General features: G+C 37.6%; 1 protein-coding gene across 6 annotated transcripts in view; it reads right to left on the bottom strand.

The window, feature by feature from the left end:
* The window catches only part of AKAP6 (A-kinase anchoring protein 6), a 280,658-nt gene that overhangs the window by 242,982 nt on the left and 17,805 nt on the right, over positions 1 to 19,871 (bottom strand). Inside the window, exon 1 of one of the 6 annotated variants that reach the window (XM_061463489.1) lies at positions 12,270 to 12,286. The exons of the other annotated variants lie outside the window; for them this stretch is intronic. The gene's annotated coding sequence lies outside the window, so the exon portion shown is untranslated. Of the gene's footprint in view, positions 1 to 12,269; positions 12,287 to 19,871 lie in introns of those variants that run through there. 6 annotated transcript variants of the gene reach the window in all.

Below are 19,871 nucleotides of genomic sequence, written 5' to 3'. Positions count from 1 at the left end.
TGCAAGACATACTTCTCGAGGTCCCACACAATTAAGTAGTAAGATAATATGCAATCCCCCAAATTGCAGATACGTATGGGTACAAATTTTGGTTTAAAGCTTAACAGTTTTTATTGCGGGTACGTTAAGAGGGACAGAACTCTCTGTTTCTTAATGGCAACCAGGGAGGTGGGAGCAGGGTGGAGATCAGTACTATTCAGCATCACCTATAAAATTATAAGCATGCTTTCATTGTTTACACAAAGTGGTTTGTTATCACAGGAGGCACCTGCCTACATTCTAGAGCTATATAAGGTGGACTAGATGTTATTGCAACTGTTTCTTAATGTAAGCCATTAAAAAATAGCACAGGAATTCTGGAAGATACGGCTTGAAGCATCAGTGCTGTCTGCACAGGAGTTGGACTCTGGTTCAGCAAGGAAAGGAAAGTATATAGATTTAAAGCTTAGAGGGAACAAGGACCTCTGAAAAGAAGTTCTGCTTACTCTGGGTACCTTTTTTCTTTCTTCCTGTCTTCCCCATTGATTTTGGCTCTTGTGTGAATGACCATCACAGCCAGAAGAACATCCACTTTCTATTGTGGATATGAGGGAAGGTAGAGGACTGCCAGGTGGTGATGGAAAGCCTGGTGGTGGCACTGTTATATATCCAACTGCCAAGTTGGAGGGGCTGGGAGGAAGGGTTGTTTAAGTGGGTAGGTGGAGCTCCTGGAGGGAAAAAAGTACGTGGCTTGGTAAAATTGTCTACTTCAGGATTAAATCGTTCTGAAAGAAACTGTATGTTGCTGTTTTCACTAGCATGCTGCCATCCTCCCACCCTGCTGCTGCTGGTGATCTGTCCAGTTACATCTGTTGTGCCAGGTAATTGCCTGTTTGTTGGAATTCCTGATTTGAATAAGACAGGATGAGATGTGAAATCAGATTTGGTCAACTGTACTACCAACTCTTTCTCCAAATTTCCAGTTCTCTAGCATAATTTTATTTCTGAATGAGGTAACTCATAGAACTTCAAGGGCCATTGACATTCTCTTGTTTTTCAAGTAAATTTTAATACTATATTCGCTGAACCCACAGGTGATATAATCAGAGAGATCAGCTACTGGCTTTCTCCAAGGTTTATCTTCAAAAGAATCTGTATCTACTTCCAGAAGTAGCACACCATTTATACACCCTGGTGCACCTAGATCCACCCCTTTAACTTTTGCACCAGAAGATCCACATTATTATTATTATTATTATTATTATTATTATTATTATTACTGAGCCTAGTAATAGAAAATAATAGACAGGGATATTGCAGCTGCCAGAAAGTCACCAGCAGAAACAGTCCATATGCTGGAAATGACTGTGTTCTCAGCAGCTGGACTATTTATAGAGCCTGCACAAATGATAACATTTTTTCCAGAAAAATCTTGAAACCAGTGAAAAGCTAAGAGGGAGGGGAAGAGAGATGAAAAGTCTCCTGGGAAGGTAATTTTCTTTGCAGTCACCAAAATCTGATACAATTACGGTGACATGGATGTTTTCTGCATCACTCTCCTAATTGGTAACTACACCTCTTGATGATATTTTAAACCGGAACAGATGCTTCTGTATTATACAAATTTACTTTGCTAAACAAAAGGAAAACTGCATCATGGATGACTGGATGTTTCTCCTTTATGTCGAGACAAATTGATTTTACAAGAATTACAGATACTTATTTGTGGAATGAGAACTATGAAAGCTTAAAAATTCCTCTAAGCTTAGAATAGTAATTTATAACGGACAGTGTAATAACATAATTATCTTTTCCAAGCTTGTTCTTTCTCTCACTGATAAACAGTGAAAACTACATGAAACACAGCTACAGGCTTACCAAAAATTGAAGAATGAAATCGGAGTTAAAAAAAAAAGGATTTGTGTCTCTTCCATTCTTTTACCACCACATGGGCTCACACTTAGATCCAGCCCTGAAAAGTAGTAGTGCACAGCCCTCACACAAACAGCATATCTGCATCTAACCTGAATACAAAGTGTTTTCCCATTAGTTTAATTACATGTGTTCCATTAGTATTTTCCAAGTCCTTAGCATTTTAAGAGCTCTAGACTCAAGTTTTCTTCATATTCTTTTCTCTTCAATGTTTTAATCCTTTTCTAAACCTGGCTTACTGAGAATTTTGGCCTACATCAAAGCAATTCCAGAGAAAGACCAAATCATGTGTTTAATCGAATTATGTAAATTGTCCAGCTAAAATCACATATGATGTCTGTTTATGTGCTTAAGATCTCGGCTGTGTCAAAATAGCTAAAGGCAGCATTTTATAGCTGTAGGCAGTGCTAGCTTCATCCCTGCCTTTTAAGCTCAGAAGATTTTGTTGTCAGGTGAACAGAAATAGACCCATATTGGGTGTTTCTGAGGATGTCATATTACATTTTCTGTAGCCACAGGTACACCCACAATGACCTAACACCCACAAATGAATTAAAAATGAGAATAACTAGGATTTGCTATACAAATCATTCAGTGTTTGTGCTTGACATTCTAGCCAATTTCTGAATAAAATTCCACCCACTTATAATGGAACTGACTGGGGGGACTGAACTAAATAAGCATATTATATATTGCTTTATGCAAAGACTAACAACAATCCACACTAGTAAAACTCACACAGGCATTTTATAAGTTTGTTACAAGGCAATTTAGGCGCTTCCTTCTTTGTGATGCCAAGAAACTACCAGAACTGAAAAAGCATTTCTAGGTTTGCTTCATACTGTAATTTACTCGCTTTCAATGCTCTGTCATTTTCAGCCACTCCATGATCCTGCATTTTTATCTCTCCCTGTCCTTCTCAAGAGCATATAATGTAACATTGTTATGAACCTTGTGAGGGGATCAAACTTCATACCATAATGCAGATAAATAATGATATCCCATGCTAGTTTAACATCTCTTTATACAGGTCATAGCAATGGCAACCATGACATCAACAATTTTTTAGACTGTTTGCAGTCTCATTAAATATCTATGACTAAACAGCTTTCTATCCCTTCTCTTGTTGTGATGCTCTTTTCTATTTGAATTAACTTCTCATTCCTAAAATTAGTTTATCACAGGTTCTTCTTAAACTCACCTACAAAACAACCTCATATCCAATAATTCTTCAGTTGCAACCATTTTCCCTACCTGTATCAACCCATCAGATAACAGAGCAATCTATTTGTTCAAACATCAGCACTTCGGACCATAGCCTTTCAGTATCTAAAATATTTGCACGGGTCTAGTGGCTATGACACAGAAGCTAAGGGAAAACTGTGATCTTCCAGCCAGAGGCCAGGCAGAATGTTCTAGGATGAGGCAGCTCTAACTTTGGAGCCAATCCCACTCCACCAGACCTTTACAATTCATGTTACAATTACATTTCCCTTGGCACACTAAGTATGAATTGCACATATGCCAGAATCAAGTCTTGCACAACTTGCTAGAAGCAGTAATATGTGTCAGGAGAGGAACTACAGTGCCCTTGCCTGCTGAGATCATCAGCTAAAGGCTTAGAGCTGCCACTGCTCTGTAGCATCTCAAAAACCTGTTACTAAATGAATCAAGACCAAACAGTCCATGCTAGAGTTGACCCACCTCATATTCCTAACACCCCCCATTAGAGCATGGTTTTGTTTGCTCATTCACCTTTGGCCTCTAATTTTCTCCTAAGCATATGCTCTAATTGAATCACACTCTGAAATTCTACTGCATTATGTTCTGAGTCTTAGCCTGACTCTCTTAATGTTCAGGACAAACAGGAGTCTTCCTTGCAAATTTTAAGTCCAGCTGGAAATCTTTGTCAAAACTTTAGACTATTTTTTTCAGCAATCTACATATTCCTTTAGATTCCTTAAACTCACTTTAGAAAAAAATTGGTCATATTTCAGCTGTCAGACTTAAATTTCTTACTCTTTATCATTGCTTTCACTTTTTATTAAGGAATTTGCTGCCTCTTCAAAACAGATATGCTATTCCGTTCTTAGTACTGCATTATCTGATTGCACACACAGTGTTAAAGGTCAAAATGAACACAGAAACAATTTTCAACTAAATTCAGTCTGAAATATTGTTCAAAAATATAAAGTGTACAGTATAGTGTATTACAAATTGAGCAATACATTTTAAAATAAACTTGAGAAGTTTTACTTTGTATTACAAAGCTGTCAAGACCATTTCTGTGATGACTTCTATATATTTTCCTTGAGTAGCAAAAGCTTCCATGTGAGTTACAAACTGATCCTGGGGAAAAAGTGAGTCTTCAGTGGAAAGGAAGAATGTTATAGAGAAATGAGAGAACTAATTCTGCTACTGATAAAAACACAAAAACAGACAAAAAAATGGTAGAAAGCAGCATCTGACAATGAAAATTTCCTATTGGTAAATTAAAGTATTTTTAAAAAGTATTTTAATTAGAAATATTATGTTGACATCAAGCTGTTTGGATTCTCTGCATCCTGTTTTTTCATTAATTAAGTAATATTAACTGAATGCAGTTGAATAGTTGCCCTACAGAAATACTCCAGTTTCAACTTACTACTTTGTAAGTAAGACTGTCATACAGTGCTATGGAGTCTCATCCCATATATCAAAAAGTAATTCTAAATGTCAAGACATGCAAGACATGCAATTCTTTTTGAGTGCATTTTCTCACTGAATATTCTGAAACCTGGAATAATTCACTCAGACAGTTTATGTAACAGAAACACATAAGTGAAACACAAAGATGCAATGAAGTAGTTTTTCAGTGTGTCAGAGTATCTGCATGAACAGCTCTATATGAGCATCACTTAATTTTCATTATTTAAATATAGACATTAAACAATCAGAAGAATGTAGCAGTGCCAAAGGAAGAGGTGAACTTCAGCATTTGCTACTGTTCCCTGTAGGAGTTTTAATGCATATCTGGTTTAAAGCATCTTTCTTTGTGTAAGCATCCTTTTGCATTAGCAGAGCACGATAGCAATGGGCATTCTCTTCTGCAACACTAATAGCCTCATTTTATCTTGATGTTACCAAATAGCTTTAGTCAGAATAGAAGCTTTTTGCCTACCAGAGAAAAGGACTGTACTGAATATTAACTTAGAAAGTTAACTTGAAACAGTAGCGCTTCAGAGTAATACGCAGTGACAGTCTTTACCATCCCTCTACTTCCCCAAGTTTCTTTCTGAGTGAACTGATCTAGTCATCTTTAAAAGACACGAGTAAAACAGGACTGGAGATAACAAATGCATTTCTCTAGTGAGGAAAGAAAAAAGAAGCTGAAATAATGCAGGTTTTCCCATAACAGCCCATCCAATTTCTGAGCTAATTACCTATTCATGCATGCAGGCAGGGTTTCCCATGGCAAGAGCGTGGGGTCTGTTAACCCCAACATCATGCTTACAATGAGGAGAAGTAAACATTGATAAAACACAGTGTTTTTTTTTCAGTACAAAAAAAGAATATATTCTAAAAAGAATTCAGAAGCAGCTGGCTAGTTCAGGGATCTTGGAAAGAAGCATTTGGTGGGGAATCAAACAAGGTTGTTTTGAGTTAGATTCCACAGGGATTAACAAGGCCCAATGCTATTTGACATTTTCACCAGTAATCTAGACTCAAATATAAAAACATTGCTTATAATGTTCGCAGACAGACAAACTAGTGGAAAGCTAAAGAATTAACAGTCCAGGTCTGTTATGACAAGAAGCCCCCTGCCCCGCCACTTTTCCAGAGGAGCCCCAGTGGTGGCTAAGGTCATGCTTTTCGAAAACTAGCCCAGTAAATAACATGCATTTTAATCTACACAAACATAGAGTTGTACACCAAAAGATCATGGAATGAAGTCAGTAACTAACATATGAGGGAATCCTGACTCAGAAACGAAATTAAGGATTGTTAACAGCAAACTGAAAGTAAGCAGTATTAGTTAACACTGTGATCACCTGAGTTAATATGACTTTTGGAACAAACCAGGAGCTGGTTAGGAAAAATGATATACACAACTAATCGATTTTTCCTACTGCTGTAGGAAAAAAATAGTACTACCTCTGAGTAAAAGTAATACTGAGAATGGAATGCTGTGTGGAGGTGTGGTATACACATTTCCAGAAAAATGTTGAAAAACTGGAAAATGTGTGTCAAAAGTCACTGAAATAATAACAGACGCTTAAAATTAGAAGGCATAAAGAGCTTTATCTCTTTAACATATCAACAGGGAAACTGAAGGACATTTTCCATGGAGAACATGGAAAGAGAACATGGAGAACACATGAACTTCCAAAGAATATGTTTTCTATTAAAAAACAGAGACAAGCTCAGGCATGCAATTTGAAGCCAGAAAAGATCAAATTATGAAAGAAGTCTCCAGCAATAAGGGCAATTAAAAATGATAATCAAATTACTGAGAAATTACAGCAACTGTTGCTTAACAAGACAGGAAAATAACAGTTGGCCAAATGAAAGTTACTAGGCACAAACATGTGCAAAAATCTAACAACTTTAAAACCTAAAAACTGTTCAGGAAAGAAAACTGCCAGAAAAAACTGCTGGAAGAGAAGTGAGGATTTCTGTAGTTGGTCTTAGACCCCTAGGCCACACTGTGTTTCACAACACCACAGTAAGAATGCTGAACTACCAGGAAATTAAGCATCTGACTCCTTCTGATCATGCTCGTTTTATTTCATTACTGTTCTGAATATCTAACACAAATTCACTGCTGCAATCCCTCTTCCTCCACCAAGAGAATAATTAGTAAACACATGTTGCTCTGTAAGCAACGGATTTACCATTTGCTGCCATTTCTGAAATATTTTCTTTTGTGGCAAAATAAAATATTATTTCAAAACATTTCGGAAGGGGAAAGAGATATAAATGAAAGAAGCTTACATTGAAAACCATTTTTAGTAGTTATGATTTTTTTCTTTCCTTTCACTGTGTCTTTCTGTGTTTCTACAGTTAGAAAATTCAGCAGTGTTAAATCTAACTAAAAAAAGAAGTTCAGAAAATAAGCAATTAACGTGTCACCCTTCAGGATAGTCTTGAAATGCTCCTTCCTGATGTAGAGCTGCAGTAACATGATTGATAATGCAATGAGCCTATTCTGCCTGCCCTCGTTTATATTACTCAGTGTATCATACTGGCTTGATTCAGCCTATTGGTAATATAATATTCTGATACCAAAAATAAGTTTCAAAAAGAGGTGTTTATTCTAAATTGGAGAGAATAGCTCTGTTTCCAAAAGTGCAGAGTCAGAGGGTCAGGGATAGCTAGGCTGTATAATTATATCCCCTGCAAACACAGCCTGAAAGGAGGGACATAGACCTCCTCTTCCATTCCTTTTCACTCCTTTCCTTAAGAGTGAAGAAATAAATCTATAGAAGGAGAGGGAAATAATTTAGAGAATGTAACCTCAACAATGATTCCATAAATAAGGAACTACAATTTACCAATTTACTTAATGTATATACTTTTGTTCTTTTTCCTTTATTTTATGTCATATAGGACATACTCATGAAATGCTTCTGTTTGATTCATAAGATTCTTGAACAGACACTGAAAGTTCTGTATTTACATTCATAGTCATTTCAAAGGCATTGCGATACATTCTGTAATTACAACAATCCTGTATAAAGCTGCTGTCTGTATTATTCAAGGTTTCATTCTAGACGTTTTTTCTTTTGAAAGCAATTGAAAATTCACTGACTCACAGAACTTTGAAGAGCTGCAGATTTGTTTATATAAATAAGATTTTAGGAACAGCAAGTCTGCCTGCAGTTCCTGCAAAACCACTATGACAGACCGTGCGATTGTTTTCAAACCACAACCATCGTATGTACTACCGACTTGGTTTACTCCATTTCAGAATGAGGGATTTATAACTTCACTTCTGCATTTCATGATCTGCATATTGGACCTTTTCTGTTGAGCTTCGGAGTAAAAGAATAGCAAAGCATGACTCATAGCCTTGAAAAAATCATGACCCTGCCTTGGGGAAAAAGTACACACAAGCTCTACAAGATCTGAGCTGACACCAAGCAAGAAAACGTTAGCATGGCTAAACAGTAAGAGTTATATCAATTGCCATTACCACAGCTTTTTATTTATATTATATGTGGTATGGAGCTGTAAGTGGATAACTGTTTTCAGTTAACCGTCCTGATGCATTTTGCAATCCAAGCTCAAAAGTTTTGCATCTCATATGGTCAGCAGTCATTCATAGCAGAGCTGCTCACCCTCAGACACTGGCTTCTCCAGGCATTCTCATCACGTACCTATGCATGCATACATGTGCACACATACATGTGCTCTATCGTGCAACTGAATTTTGGCCAGTGACAGTGTTGGCTGCACACACACAGACCTTACCACCTTGTGAACTTGTGACCATGCTGTCAGTTGCTTGAATGAGTCACAAAATCTGCAGCCCCAAGTCCAAGGTCATTTTAGGAGGACAGGTCACAGAGGGTAGCTCATTGAGCCATGTAACAGATCACGGGGTACTTACTAGAAACTCAGCTCCAGCATTTTCTCTAGGATGCATCAACAGTAAGGGGCGAAATTTCTCCCCTACCTCCAGACAGAACAATCAAGGATTGTTACACTGCATGTCACAAAACTCTCCTCTGGTCCAAATTACGAAAAATCAATTATTTGTGTATATCATGTGCCATACAAACATGGGATAAACCATGGGCTGAGCAGCAGGTGGGCTGATAAGAGCCAGGTGGGCGTTTTGCAGTCTGACAGTACTGTGTACAAAGTTGAAACCCCAAACTACAATACTGTCAGTGAAGACACGTATGCGGCAAGGGCTATGTAATCCTACTACTACCCTATACCTGCCTTCCCTAGCTCCAGAGGTGCACTCTTTATGCTGCCAGCTGTGCAAGCCCTGGTAGTTGACACTGCAATGCCTGCTTCAGACTGTGCTTTCAAAAGCTTAAATTTGTCACCAACCCACAGTATTTTGAAAAACCATAACAGATTTGCTGGGTTTTCTTCCAGCATTAATATCATTTTCTTTGAAAGTCCTTTATAACCACAGTTGTCAGCTTTTCAGCTATCACTTTTATTACATTGTTGCATTACAGGCCATTAACACAAGTTCTCTTTATCACCTCATTTGCATATTATAAGCTTCATGATGTATTATACCTCTAGCACAATGCAACCATTTTTACTAAGTTCAACAAAAAACTGCCCTTAAGGCCACAAACTTATTAATCATTGCTTTCCCTCTCCAATGTTTTGCTAAAAGTCCTTTACTAAAAATCTATGCAATGGCTCCTGTCTGCATATGTGGCTTGTTAGTAAAGCAAAGATTAATAAAAATGCATCTCCCTTGAGAAACAGATGTCACAAACTGCTTTGAAAATTATCATTTACATTCATTTTTTTTAAAAGTGTCATAAAAATTGTAAAACCTGGACAGGTAACTCTTGATCATCTGCGTACATCTTACATCTATGAATTCTCTATTCTATGAGTGTTATTCCTACAAAGTTTATCTAGAGATGAAACTGGGGAAGCACTAATTCTGAAGTTGGTACTTCACATAATTAGCATAAATTTCACTATAGATTGTTATTGCATCTAATTTAAAAAGCTGTTTTCTGCACTGGTCTGAACGAGCTCCATTCTTTAGGATATACGGTAGGTCCATTATCTACCTTATATAGATTGATTTGTAATGCAATGTATATATCAAGGCAATTTTGCAAAATCAGTATATATTAAAACAGAGGTATCCAAAATAGTAATCTGTAAACTAGCAAGCTATAGTTCTACATAGCATGTATCTGAAGATGAAATTGATGTAAAAGCCACGTTTACACTTATAGGGTGTATAGGGTTTACACTCCTATAATGTGCATATGTGTGTGTGTTCTTGTGTCTTAGTCTCTGTTGTCTTTGTTTGCATTTACTCTTTCTACACTGGACATGTGTAGACTCTTTCTACACTGGACATTCCAATATTTCCACAGTCTAATACCTCAACCTACAGCAAGAGTTTGTGTTTCAGCCTTCCTCTAGACAGCTAATATTTTTCTTTGCCATTATAAGCACTTAAACATGTTTTGCCCTTTTGCTGTATAACAATAGCTGTACATAATGATAAACACAATCAGGAAAAACACATAATACAGTATATATTTCATGTGTACAAACCAAGTCACAAGTCTGGGGCAAGTCCCTTCTCAAATGTATTTTAATTTTATGTAGCACTTGTTCCAAAGAAGGTTCTAATACTATGGAACACAAGAGAACCCAAGGCGCTCTATTTTTCTTACCTCCATTTTTTTACATTTTAAAACTTAATATTAACAAATATTTAAACTAATATATGGTGAAGCAAAGAAAAATACAGATGCATCCATAAGTTTAGAGAAGTTAATATGCTCTAAGCTGTCATACTGTGTAGTGCTAGGTGGAATATCAACACAATCTTACTTTAATGATGACAACACATTATAAATACTGTCCTTAAAGCAGTTAGTGTCCCCGGGTAGAGATAACAAGAGATTAGCTATTACCCACATAGACAAAAAAAGGGTAAGTCCAAAGACCAATAAAATGAGATTAACATACCTACTTTTGGCAGTAACAGCATTTTGATAACTGCCTTGTAGGTTGCCTGAGACTGTAAAATTATAGGAAGACTATAGTCATTAACGTTATCCAAAAATATCTCAAATCCCTTGGAAGTTTATCAGATTCAGAGCAAAGTGGTTTGCATGCATTAGTTTAGAGGTGGACATTTATTCAGATGCCAAATTCTAAAACCTAGCTGCTAATTTGCATCATCAAACTAACCCAGCTCTAGATGAGTATGAACTCCTTAGCATCCAGTAAAATCTCTGAGGCACCAGAGAGTTCCTGTTCCTGAGCATGTATATAGACACCTAAATCTGTAATAATCATCTCATACCAAGACACCAACAGGATGCATAAATTCCCCAATGTCTGCCACACAGAATCTGCTCAAGCTGACGTGGTCAAAATACGTCACTTTCGGAGACTGAACTGAGGGTTTGGAAAACTTGAGTTTGGAAAAGCTGATTAAAGCTGCTTTCTTTGGAAATGAGACAAATTTAAATGCCTGTAGTGGAGAAGGGATTTGAAAACAGATCTCCAGCTTCCCAAGAGATAGCTTATCCTCTAAGTTACTAGGCTTGCAATCTGAAGTCATTTTCAGCTGTTTCACCTGGCTGCAATAATTAAACACACACTAAACTGTTCTCCAGCCAAAGGTTTAAACAGCTCATGTAGGAGTTCAAAGATCTCTATCTCATTCACAAGGTGCAATTGATACCTCAAACAAAAGGAGCAGACGGCATCATGAAATCTTTTAGCCCATTCTAAACTTCTTCTCAGTGAGGGTGACGGAACACTGGAACAGGCTGCCCAGGGAGGTTGTGGAGTCTCCTTCCCTGGAGACATTCAAAACCCGCCTGGACACATTCCTGTGTAACATTATCTAGGTGTTCCTGCTCCTGCAGGGGGATTGGACTAGATGATCTTTCGAGGTCCCTTCCAATCTCTAGCATACTGTGATACTGTGATTCCTTACACCCTCATGCCTAGGATATTTTCCAACTATTTCTCTACTCTACCTGCACATGATGTGAAGTCTTTACCTCTTATCCCAAGACAGAAAAATAATTGGTTAAATGCAAAGCCACAGGTCTGAGTGGACAGACATCGGAGCTGGGAGAAAGAATTTGAAGTCACTTTTAAATTAAAGCTTTCTTTATGTCATGCTGGTTTTGTTTTGGAGAGATTTTTTTTTAGTTTAAGAAGCTGCTTGTTCAATATGCTGGACTCTATAAAACACATTTCATTCCTCCATGTGACTGGAATTTAATTTGGCATTGTTAATTCCAGAAGTAAGGAAGTCCTTTGAAGCTATGTACTGAATTTGAGCAATACTGTCCTGATCCTGATAACACTGTAAAATGCTGCACTGTTTTACCATTACCCTTTTCAAAAAAGTAGGGACAATTTGCATTTTCCAAAACCCACCTAATATTACACTCAAGGATGCTCAAATCTGCCATAACTTCTACAGAAGTATTAGCAAGCTTTGCAAAACATGAGAAGATTTCAAGGTGAAAAAAACATATTTAAAGAGTCTTTTTAAGGCCAGAGCTGGCCGTTATTATTATTTCATTGAATGCTCCAAAGCTAGAATCTGACTGTAAGAAACTTTTTTATAATTTCAGGTTATAAGTGCAGAATAACACAGTAAGTTCTTTGTCTGCACAACTTACCCTGCTTTGTGTGGAGATAAACAAAACAAAATCTCAGGATTTCCTATGAAACAGGAAAAATAAAAGAGTACATTTTAAACATGGGCAGACAAGGACACAAGTGAGAAGAATCTCTTAACTCATGAAAAGTGTGACTATGACTGAGAAAGTTCTTATGATCAGATGTCACCCTAATTAGAGCATGCTGCTAGGGCAACAGTTGTACACTTCACAAGATCTTAAAACTATTTATTGTTCCACATCAAGGAAAAGTGAAAATCCTAAACCAAACACTTTGTATATAGCCTGTCTCTCCAATATATGTCTTCCAAATAATCTCTCGCTCCTTTAAAAGATTTCACTTACTCTTGTCAGCAGGTTTCAAGCAGGTAGGTCTAGACTTTTTCCCCAAGTAATTCACAGAAAAAAGCCCAGCATAACAGAGGTCTGGTGAGAAAACAGCTTTGGGTTCATGATCTTTTATTTTCACTCATCATAATTAGCATATATCTACATCTACAGAAGTTACCTGTGTAGGATTTATGCAAATAAGGGGAAAAGGGCGGTTGCTTTTTTAAAAGTAAAGATTGAAAAGTAATATAAATACAATGTGAGATAAACTAGCTCTCCAAGGATGACACTTTAGGGGATAAACACAGTAATACTGCCCAGAATAGTCTTCTGCCTGCCTTCACATGGTTATATTGTGAAGCTATCTGCCGCCTGTCCTCAAGACAAACACATGAACTCATAGCTCGGGAGGAACAAGAAGTAAAAGTAACTCTAAGCTACCTTTGCAATTGCTGAGTCCTTACACTGGAAGGCATCTCCAGTCCCCAGAACAAGTAATACAGACAGCATCTGGAGACCTACTGAAGTCACAACAGCCTTCCTGAACTAAAGCACTGCCTTCTTTGGTCTGTTCTCTGCCCCCATAAAAGTGCCTGTTTTGTAATCTTTACTCAACCTGGGTTTCTTGCTTAACTTCTCATTAATCCTGTAGAAGCACCGTAACTATACATATCTGCCTGGGGACTGGTTTGTTTTAAAATCACTGTCTTTTTGTTTACAAGAGGAATATCCGCCAGTATAGACTGTTATTTTCTGATTTTTTTTTAATGTATGCTCTTTTATTCTCTCATAAACACCATTAAACATGCAACAGCTGAAGGGCTAAACAGAGGTGAGTAGTGCACCATACAGATGCTTTTCAGTGGAAGAAAAAGATCTTTCTTTCTGAATAGAATCATAATGATCACATCAGTACAAATAAGGGGGGGGAACCCCATGCAATTTTAAAGCTTGGATCAGTTACTCATGGACAGTGAAGTTGCTAAGAGGCTCAAGGCAAAGTAATAGAACTTCTTTAAATCAGAAAATAAAAAACTGTGACAACTGCTTGGCTTGCTGCCCCTGGGCTGCTCTGCAGCTTCAACTGTAAACTGCAGCAGGTAACACCCTGATGTAAACTGCTGTTCTTTGATAATAAATATATGTGAGATACACTACATGGGCTAGAGCACAATGGAAGTGAAGGTGACACTCATTTGCTGCATAAAATCTGTAAAAGAAATGGTAAAATTAGGCAACCTGGAAACAGGGCCAGACCTTGTACAGAAAGCTCCCTTCTGATCAGGGTAAAACCCCAGCTGTCAGCCATCTCAGGCTGCAGATAAAGAGCTATAGGAGCCGCCGTTTGGGAGAGATCAGGATTTCACAGAGAGAAGCAAAAGAGATCACAATCGCGCAGAGGAATAGCTTTAACTGCTCTGCCATGACCCTCACTAACTCAGGGACAGACTGCCTGTAGGCAGAAGTCTGTGGGGACCAGGGAGGAAACGACTGAAAGTTGTTTCTTGCAAGTGCAAGTCTCAGAAGTAATAAAACGTGCTGTTGGTCCTCAATCACCTAACCCAGCTGGGAAAGCCAGGTAAGAATTTTTGTGTTCTACATATTTCTGCATTTAGGAATACTCTCTTAAAGATACATATATACACACACACATACGGGTTTTTTCCTAAATTAATGGAAGAACCTGAAATACAGGCTAAGCAGGAGGCCAGAGTATGTCAGAATGGAGCATTCTCTGCAGTACATCTTGCTGCTGCATAACAGGATTACACAAACTGTCAGAGCAAGGGGGTGTATTGCAAAGAAAGGAAAAGGAGAAAAGAGCCATCTATGAAAATATTCTGCATACATTAACTTTGTATTCATATAAAACATTAAAAATGCTACATTTTTTCTTTCCAAGTAAAATACAAAGACAAATGAGTTTAGAATAACAGAAGATTGATTTAGGCAAAACTTTTCTTAAGTGCATTCAAATGCACACAAAACCAGCATCACGTTGTTCTCTGTTTGCAATAAATTTTTAAGGAGAAATCATATGAGAATTTGCATAGGTGGTAAATTTTCTGCACACCATGCTTGCAAAAACACATGATCTCTTAAAAGTCCCAGCTGTCTTCCTTTGAAATGCACTCCTATCAAATAAAAGATGATGATATGCCACCATAACACATGGTAAACAGACAAAAGAAGACAAAAGGAAAACAAACCCTCAAAAGGGCAACGTTTGGCTTCACTCAGGCATGAATAAAGCATGCTTTGATGCAAATGCACCTATCTTTATAATTTATGTTCAAATAGTTCACAGCAATCAATCAGAGTCAAATGAAGCCATGGACAAGAAACCTGCATACATGCAAATTCAAACTGATAATAAGGATGGCTCTTTTTATGAGCATCCTAATGAACAGTAGCCAAACAATCAAGGCTGACTAATGAACTGTTTTGGAGTCTTTGGTGAAAGACTTCTATAATGCATAGTGGAACTAGAACACTACATTGTAATGCTAATTAGGTAAATAACAGTTGGTAGGCAGAGTTTTCTGATACATTTCGATATTACAAAGGAGAGAACAGATCCCCGTGGCTTCCCCTAGGCACAGCATAATTCTAAATAATAAAATAAAATAAAAAATTAAAAAACAAATAAAAAGGGGACCGCTTCTGTAAGTCTGATTAACCAAATGAACTACCGTTCGTTTTGGTCAAGATCATGAACAAGGAGACTAAATTGTTGCAGGCTTTTTAATGTTCTAAATATATTCATATTCCAGTTATTAGCTCTGTATAAACTAAAAATCTAGGTCAGTACAGTTTTGAAGTCTCCTCCCTCTCTCCTCTCTTCCATGCCTTGTCTTACAGTTTTCTTTCGAAATGCACACAACTTTAAGCCTTATCAACTCTGATGGCATGATGTGCCATGACTTATTTTTTTTTAATAACTAAGTACCATTAGGAAAAAACAAAACGAAGTGGAACATCATTTACCCTGGGGTTATAGATCTACCAAAAACTGGTACTAGAAATTATTTCTTGTTTCTGTGGCTCAGTTATTTTAGCATCAGATTCAGAGAAGGTAAAACATTTCAAGTATAGCAAGTCAACTCTTCAAAAATTGTTATTTTCAGAGTTTTCTTAAATTTCTAGAACAAAAGTGTGTTTGTAATTATGTACTGATTCGGAGAAAACTCCAGGAACAAACTTGCCAGCAGAGTTTCAGGTTGACAAGCATGTATTCTTTATTGCGGCGCCGGGAGACGCGGGGGATAGCTCCTCCTAACGTGTGTCCCCGAATTGCTATACAGGTCATCCTTGTATGGTTACTGAGCATATTACATCATTTTCCAAAAGGTTTCTGGCATGCATACAAAAATGTGGTGGTCTTTAAGGGTCGTTTACTTTTCCCAACAAGCTTAATTAACTTTACAGACATAGCAATCATCCTGGCCTTCTACTTATCAGTTAGTTTAACTGCTCTCATCCTGGACATCTGCTAGTCCGGGATACTCCCGAGTAGATGCTTACACCAGCTTAATGGGTTTATTAACACCTCAAGCATAGCAATCATCCTGTCCTTTTACTTATCAGTTAGTTTATCTGTGCCCACCCTGGACATCTGCTAGTCCCAGATACTCCCCATCCCCAGGTCCTGTCCTTCTATTCTGCTTTTCTCACACCTTTTGTACTGAGGTCCTGAAACCATGTCAATTACCTTCAAGCACCGCAGTTATTTTCCATTACAAAGTCATCAAACTTAACATTACTTAGAACTGATTACATTTTGTACTTTTGTGCCTCCTTGTTTCAGTACCATATAAAAGTTATTGTAAGCCCATGAAAGAAATACAAACAGGTTATTGTGTTCATAATAGGATGTAAGGAAAAAGGGAAACAATTGAAGTCCAACAAATAAAATTAGCTCAAACTCCTGGGGCTTACTCAAGTAAGAGCTGCTGCTCTTCTCAGAGCAACTCCAGCAACATCCATTACATGCTCAGTTTTCCTGCAACGTTGATGTTGCTACACGGGGGTATATGGAATATGTGCATATGTCATGTTTAGCTAATATTTGATGGATCCAAATTTTGGAAATTTATTGGAGGTAGAGAATGAAATACAGTATGTAGAACTCATTTCAGTTGTATTTTATATTTAATGTGCTTTTGGGGAAATTAAGCCACATATAGTCATAAAGCACTTTTAGTCTAAATAGACAAATCATTTTGAACCTGTTAAGCACATGAAAAGGAAAGAGAAATTTGCACACAGTCGAGATCCATGCAGTCTGAAGCTAGAACACTGTTTTGTAATATGGAAATCTTGGACTTTTTGTGAACCTGTAGACTACTTTTAGCTCTTCAGTAATTGCAAAACTTCAAAGAGGTCATCAAAATGAGTAAAATTATATTTCTGCTCTCATTTTCATGGTGAGTACAAGAATTACCCTTGGAAATTTCAAGGAGCAACTCATGGTAAACTGCAACCAACTGTAAATTTCACCCACGTGAAGAATATGGTCTTTTTTCAAGACCAGATTGTCGGATTGACCATGGAAGCAAAAGAGAATGAAGACGGGAGGATAAGCCTCCTGCCAATAGTAAGTTCATATTTTACAGTATGCTTTTTAGGTATTTTAAAGATACTAAAGCACTTTAAAGAAATTCTCACTGTTTGTTTCCTTATTCTTTTATTAATGCTAGCAAGTCTCTATTTTCTCTCATCTTTCTCAAAAATGCTGTCTCCCTTTCTCAAAAGAAATCTGAAGAAAATTCAGCCTGAGGCATTTATCCATCTGGAAAACTTCATGTCAAATGACAAACATTCATAAAGGTTTTACATACTGCTTTACACAGACATATAAAGGAAAAAAAGGTTGCCTGTATATAAATATAAATGCTTTCATATCTTTATGTAACTATCAGGCACAAATAAATAGGTCTCATACAGGACTATCTTGTCTAGGAGATAGATTGTATTTTTGCTTGAATGAGCACAATTTACATAACTGCAATAATTTCTACATCTTAAGTTTTTGTCTATGACCTGCTTATTCCCACTCTTCACAATCACAAAATAGCCACTGAATGAAGGAAAGGTAAATAGTCTTTGTATAAAATTTCACAAACCTGCAAGCTAAATGTAAAGGTGGGGTGAGGGGGAAGATTTAGGAGTGAGAGAAAGGAATAATCTCAAAACAAACAGCATAAGCCCCTTGAGGTTGACCCTCAGTTACACTGATCTGCTCTACTTGCAGAACCGGTTCACATCTGTTGGCTCAAAGATGCAGGAAAAACGCATTGGACCTTGTTCCTAGCTGAGCTTTGGTTCTAATTGTACCTTATCACTAACTAAATACAAGTTGAAGAACACTATCATCTTCCTGTCACTAAGATGCTTCTGGATACTTCTCCCAGTACAGTGGAGAAATACCCTGATCTGGTTTCTTAGTCTTAGTGGTGGTCATTTTATAATCTTCTAATCCCATCATAATATTCACATATACTAGCTTTTCAATTCTATCTCTCAGCTCTAGCTGCAGATCCAAGCCTGCACACATATAATCATCTTCAACTTCTCAGCACTTGATTCTTTTGATGAGTCAGAGATCATTCCTCTGTTGGTATCCAGCCTGCAGTTTGAACAATATAGATTTACAGCATACTCTAAGCATAGAAAAAGCATCCTGGGGTTGCCATCATGGCACATGTATCTATCAAACAGGACTAGAAATATATGTGTGTTGTCAGTATTTCCACTACTTTGGTTTCTAGACTAGTACAAGTCATATCACAGTGATTTAAAGTGGTAGTGGCTGGTCTGCACCAATACTCCCATAAATGTTGTTATGAGCAGAGCTGTGTTAGTGAGGGAAATAGGAAGAGTGAAATTAAGCAAGCTTGGGATAAAAAATGTGGTACCCCTAAAATAAATTTTCACTACAAGTTCATTATGGGCTTAACAAGTTTTCTCTCTAATTTCTCTGCCAGCCAGCAAAACTCTCAAATCCAAACCCTAGTTCCCCAGGCTTCAACCAGCAGGTAAGTCAGAGAGGTTTGACCTCGGTTTAGTTCAGTACAGGTTAATGACTCATCTCTGAGCATGTAAGTGTGGGAGCTGACAGCACTTCAGTGCATTTACTGAGGCTTCCCTCCAACTCAGCTACATTCTCATGTTTCCTCTTTTTGCCCTTCTTTATTAGAAATGTGGTACCCTGCCTTGATTTTTACATCCTTGGCTATCCACCTGTATTTCTACATAAACATACACAGCATTTCAACAGAAAGGGTTGACCTAACAAGTCCTCCTGACATGCTGCCATGAAAAACAAATAAAAACAAAACAAAACAAAAACAAAACAAAATTATGAAGATTCTGGATTATCTGGTAAAGGGAATATCAATAGGACTCCTTACATTGGAGAGGCATTGGGATGCAGCAGTTCTCCCCCCCCCCCCCCCCCGAAAAAAAATTTAAGCAAAAGCCCCTTTGAGCCCAAAGGGGCTCAAAACCAAAGTTTTTGAGAGTATATGTGAAAAAGCTAGGACTCAGATTCAACAGAGTATGACACAAATTTACTAAGAGGAGTTTGACCCTTTCCTTTTCTCAGTGGCTACATTTAGGTGAGAAAAGAGGGGTAGTCAAGAAATAACAGCTCCAAGAACAAGTGAAGACAAAGATGTGGGGCTGGTGCCCACACCCACTCCGCTGACAGATTCATGGCTCAGTTTTTGAAGAATTCAGTGACAGGGAGAAGAATCAGAAGGCATTAGTTACTGCGTCAAGGGAAGAAACAGGGAAGTACATTAGGACTTAAAGCAAATCCTTCTTCTGTTATAGTATCATTTTGCTGTTGAAATTAAAGCCTGAAGAATTATGGTTTTCCACTCTTGCCTCCGAGTCAGGAGAGCATTGAAGCTGGGGAAGAAAGTAGGCACAGAAACAGCAGACGATTCTGTTTAGCAGCACTGTATGCAACTCGCACAAGCAGAGCAGAATGTACAAAACCAGGTATCCATGTTCATATATGCTTTCCCTATGTGCACTTGCTGATGTCAACATCAACACCAACACAGGAATTTTAAGGAAAAGGCAATGTATTAAGGCTGCTATCATTTAGGCCTCTAATCAAATCAGGAATTTTTGAAATCTCGGTATTGCAGGTCTGAAAAAGTACTGAATGTTTACAAGATACAACAGAACAATTCAACTATAGTTCTTTTATGCTTTTGCTACTCACAAGACTTCTTAAAGCTTAATCTTCATATAGATCAT

This window comes from Pezoporus flaviventris, unplaced genomic scaffold (genome assembly GCF_033815535.1).
Source record: "Pezoporus flaviventris isolate CSIRO_AGI_PZ_B2104156 unplaced genomic scaffold, CSIRO_AGI_Pfla_v1 ptg000036l, whole genome shotgun sequence".
Taxonomy (NCBI): Eukaryota; Metazoa; Chordata; class Aves; order Psittaciformes; family Psittacidae; genus Pezoporus; species Pezoporus flaviventris.
The sequence above is the reverse complement of the archived record's forward strand: the minus strand, read 5'-3'. Positions and strand labels throughout refer to the sequence as shown.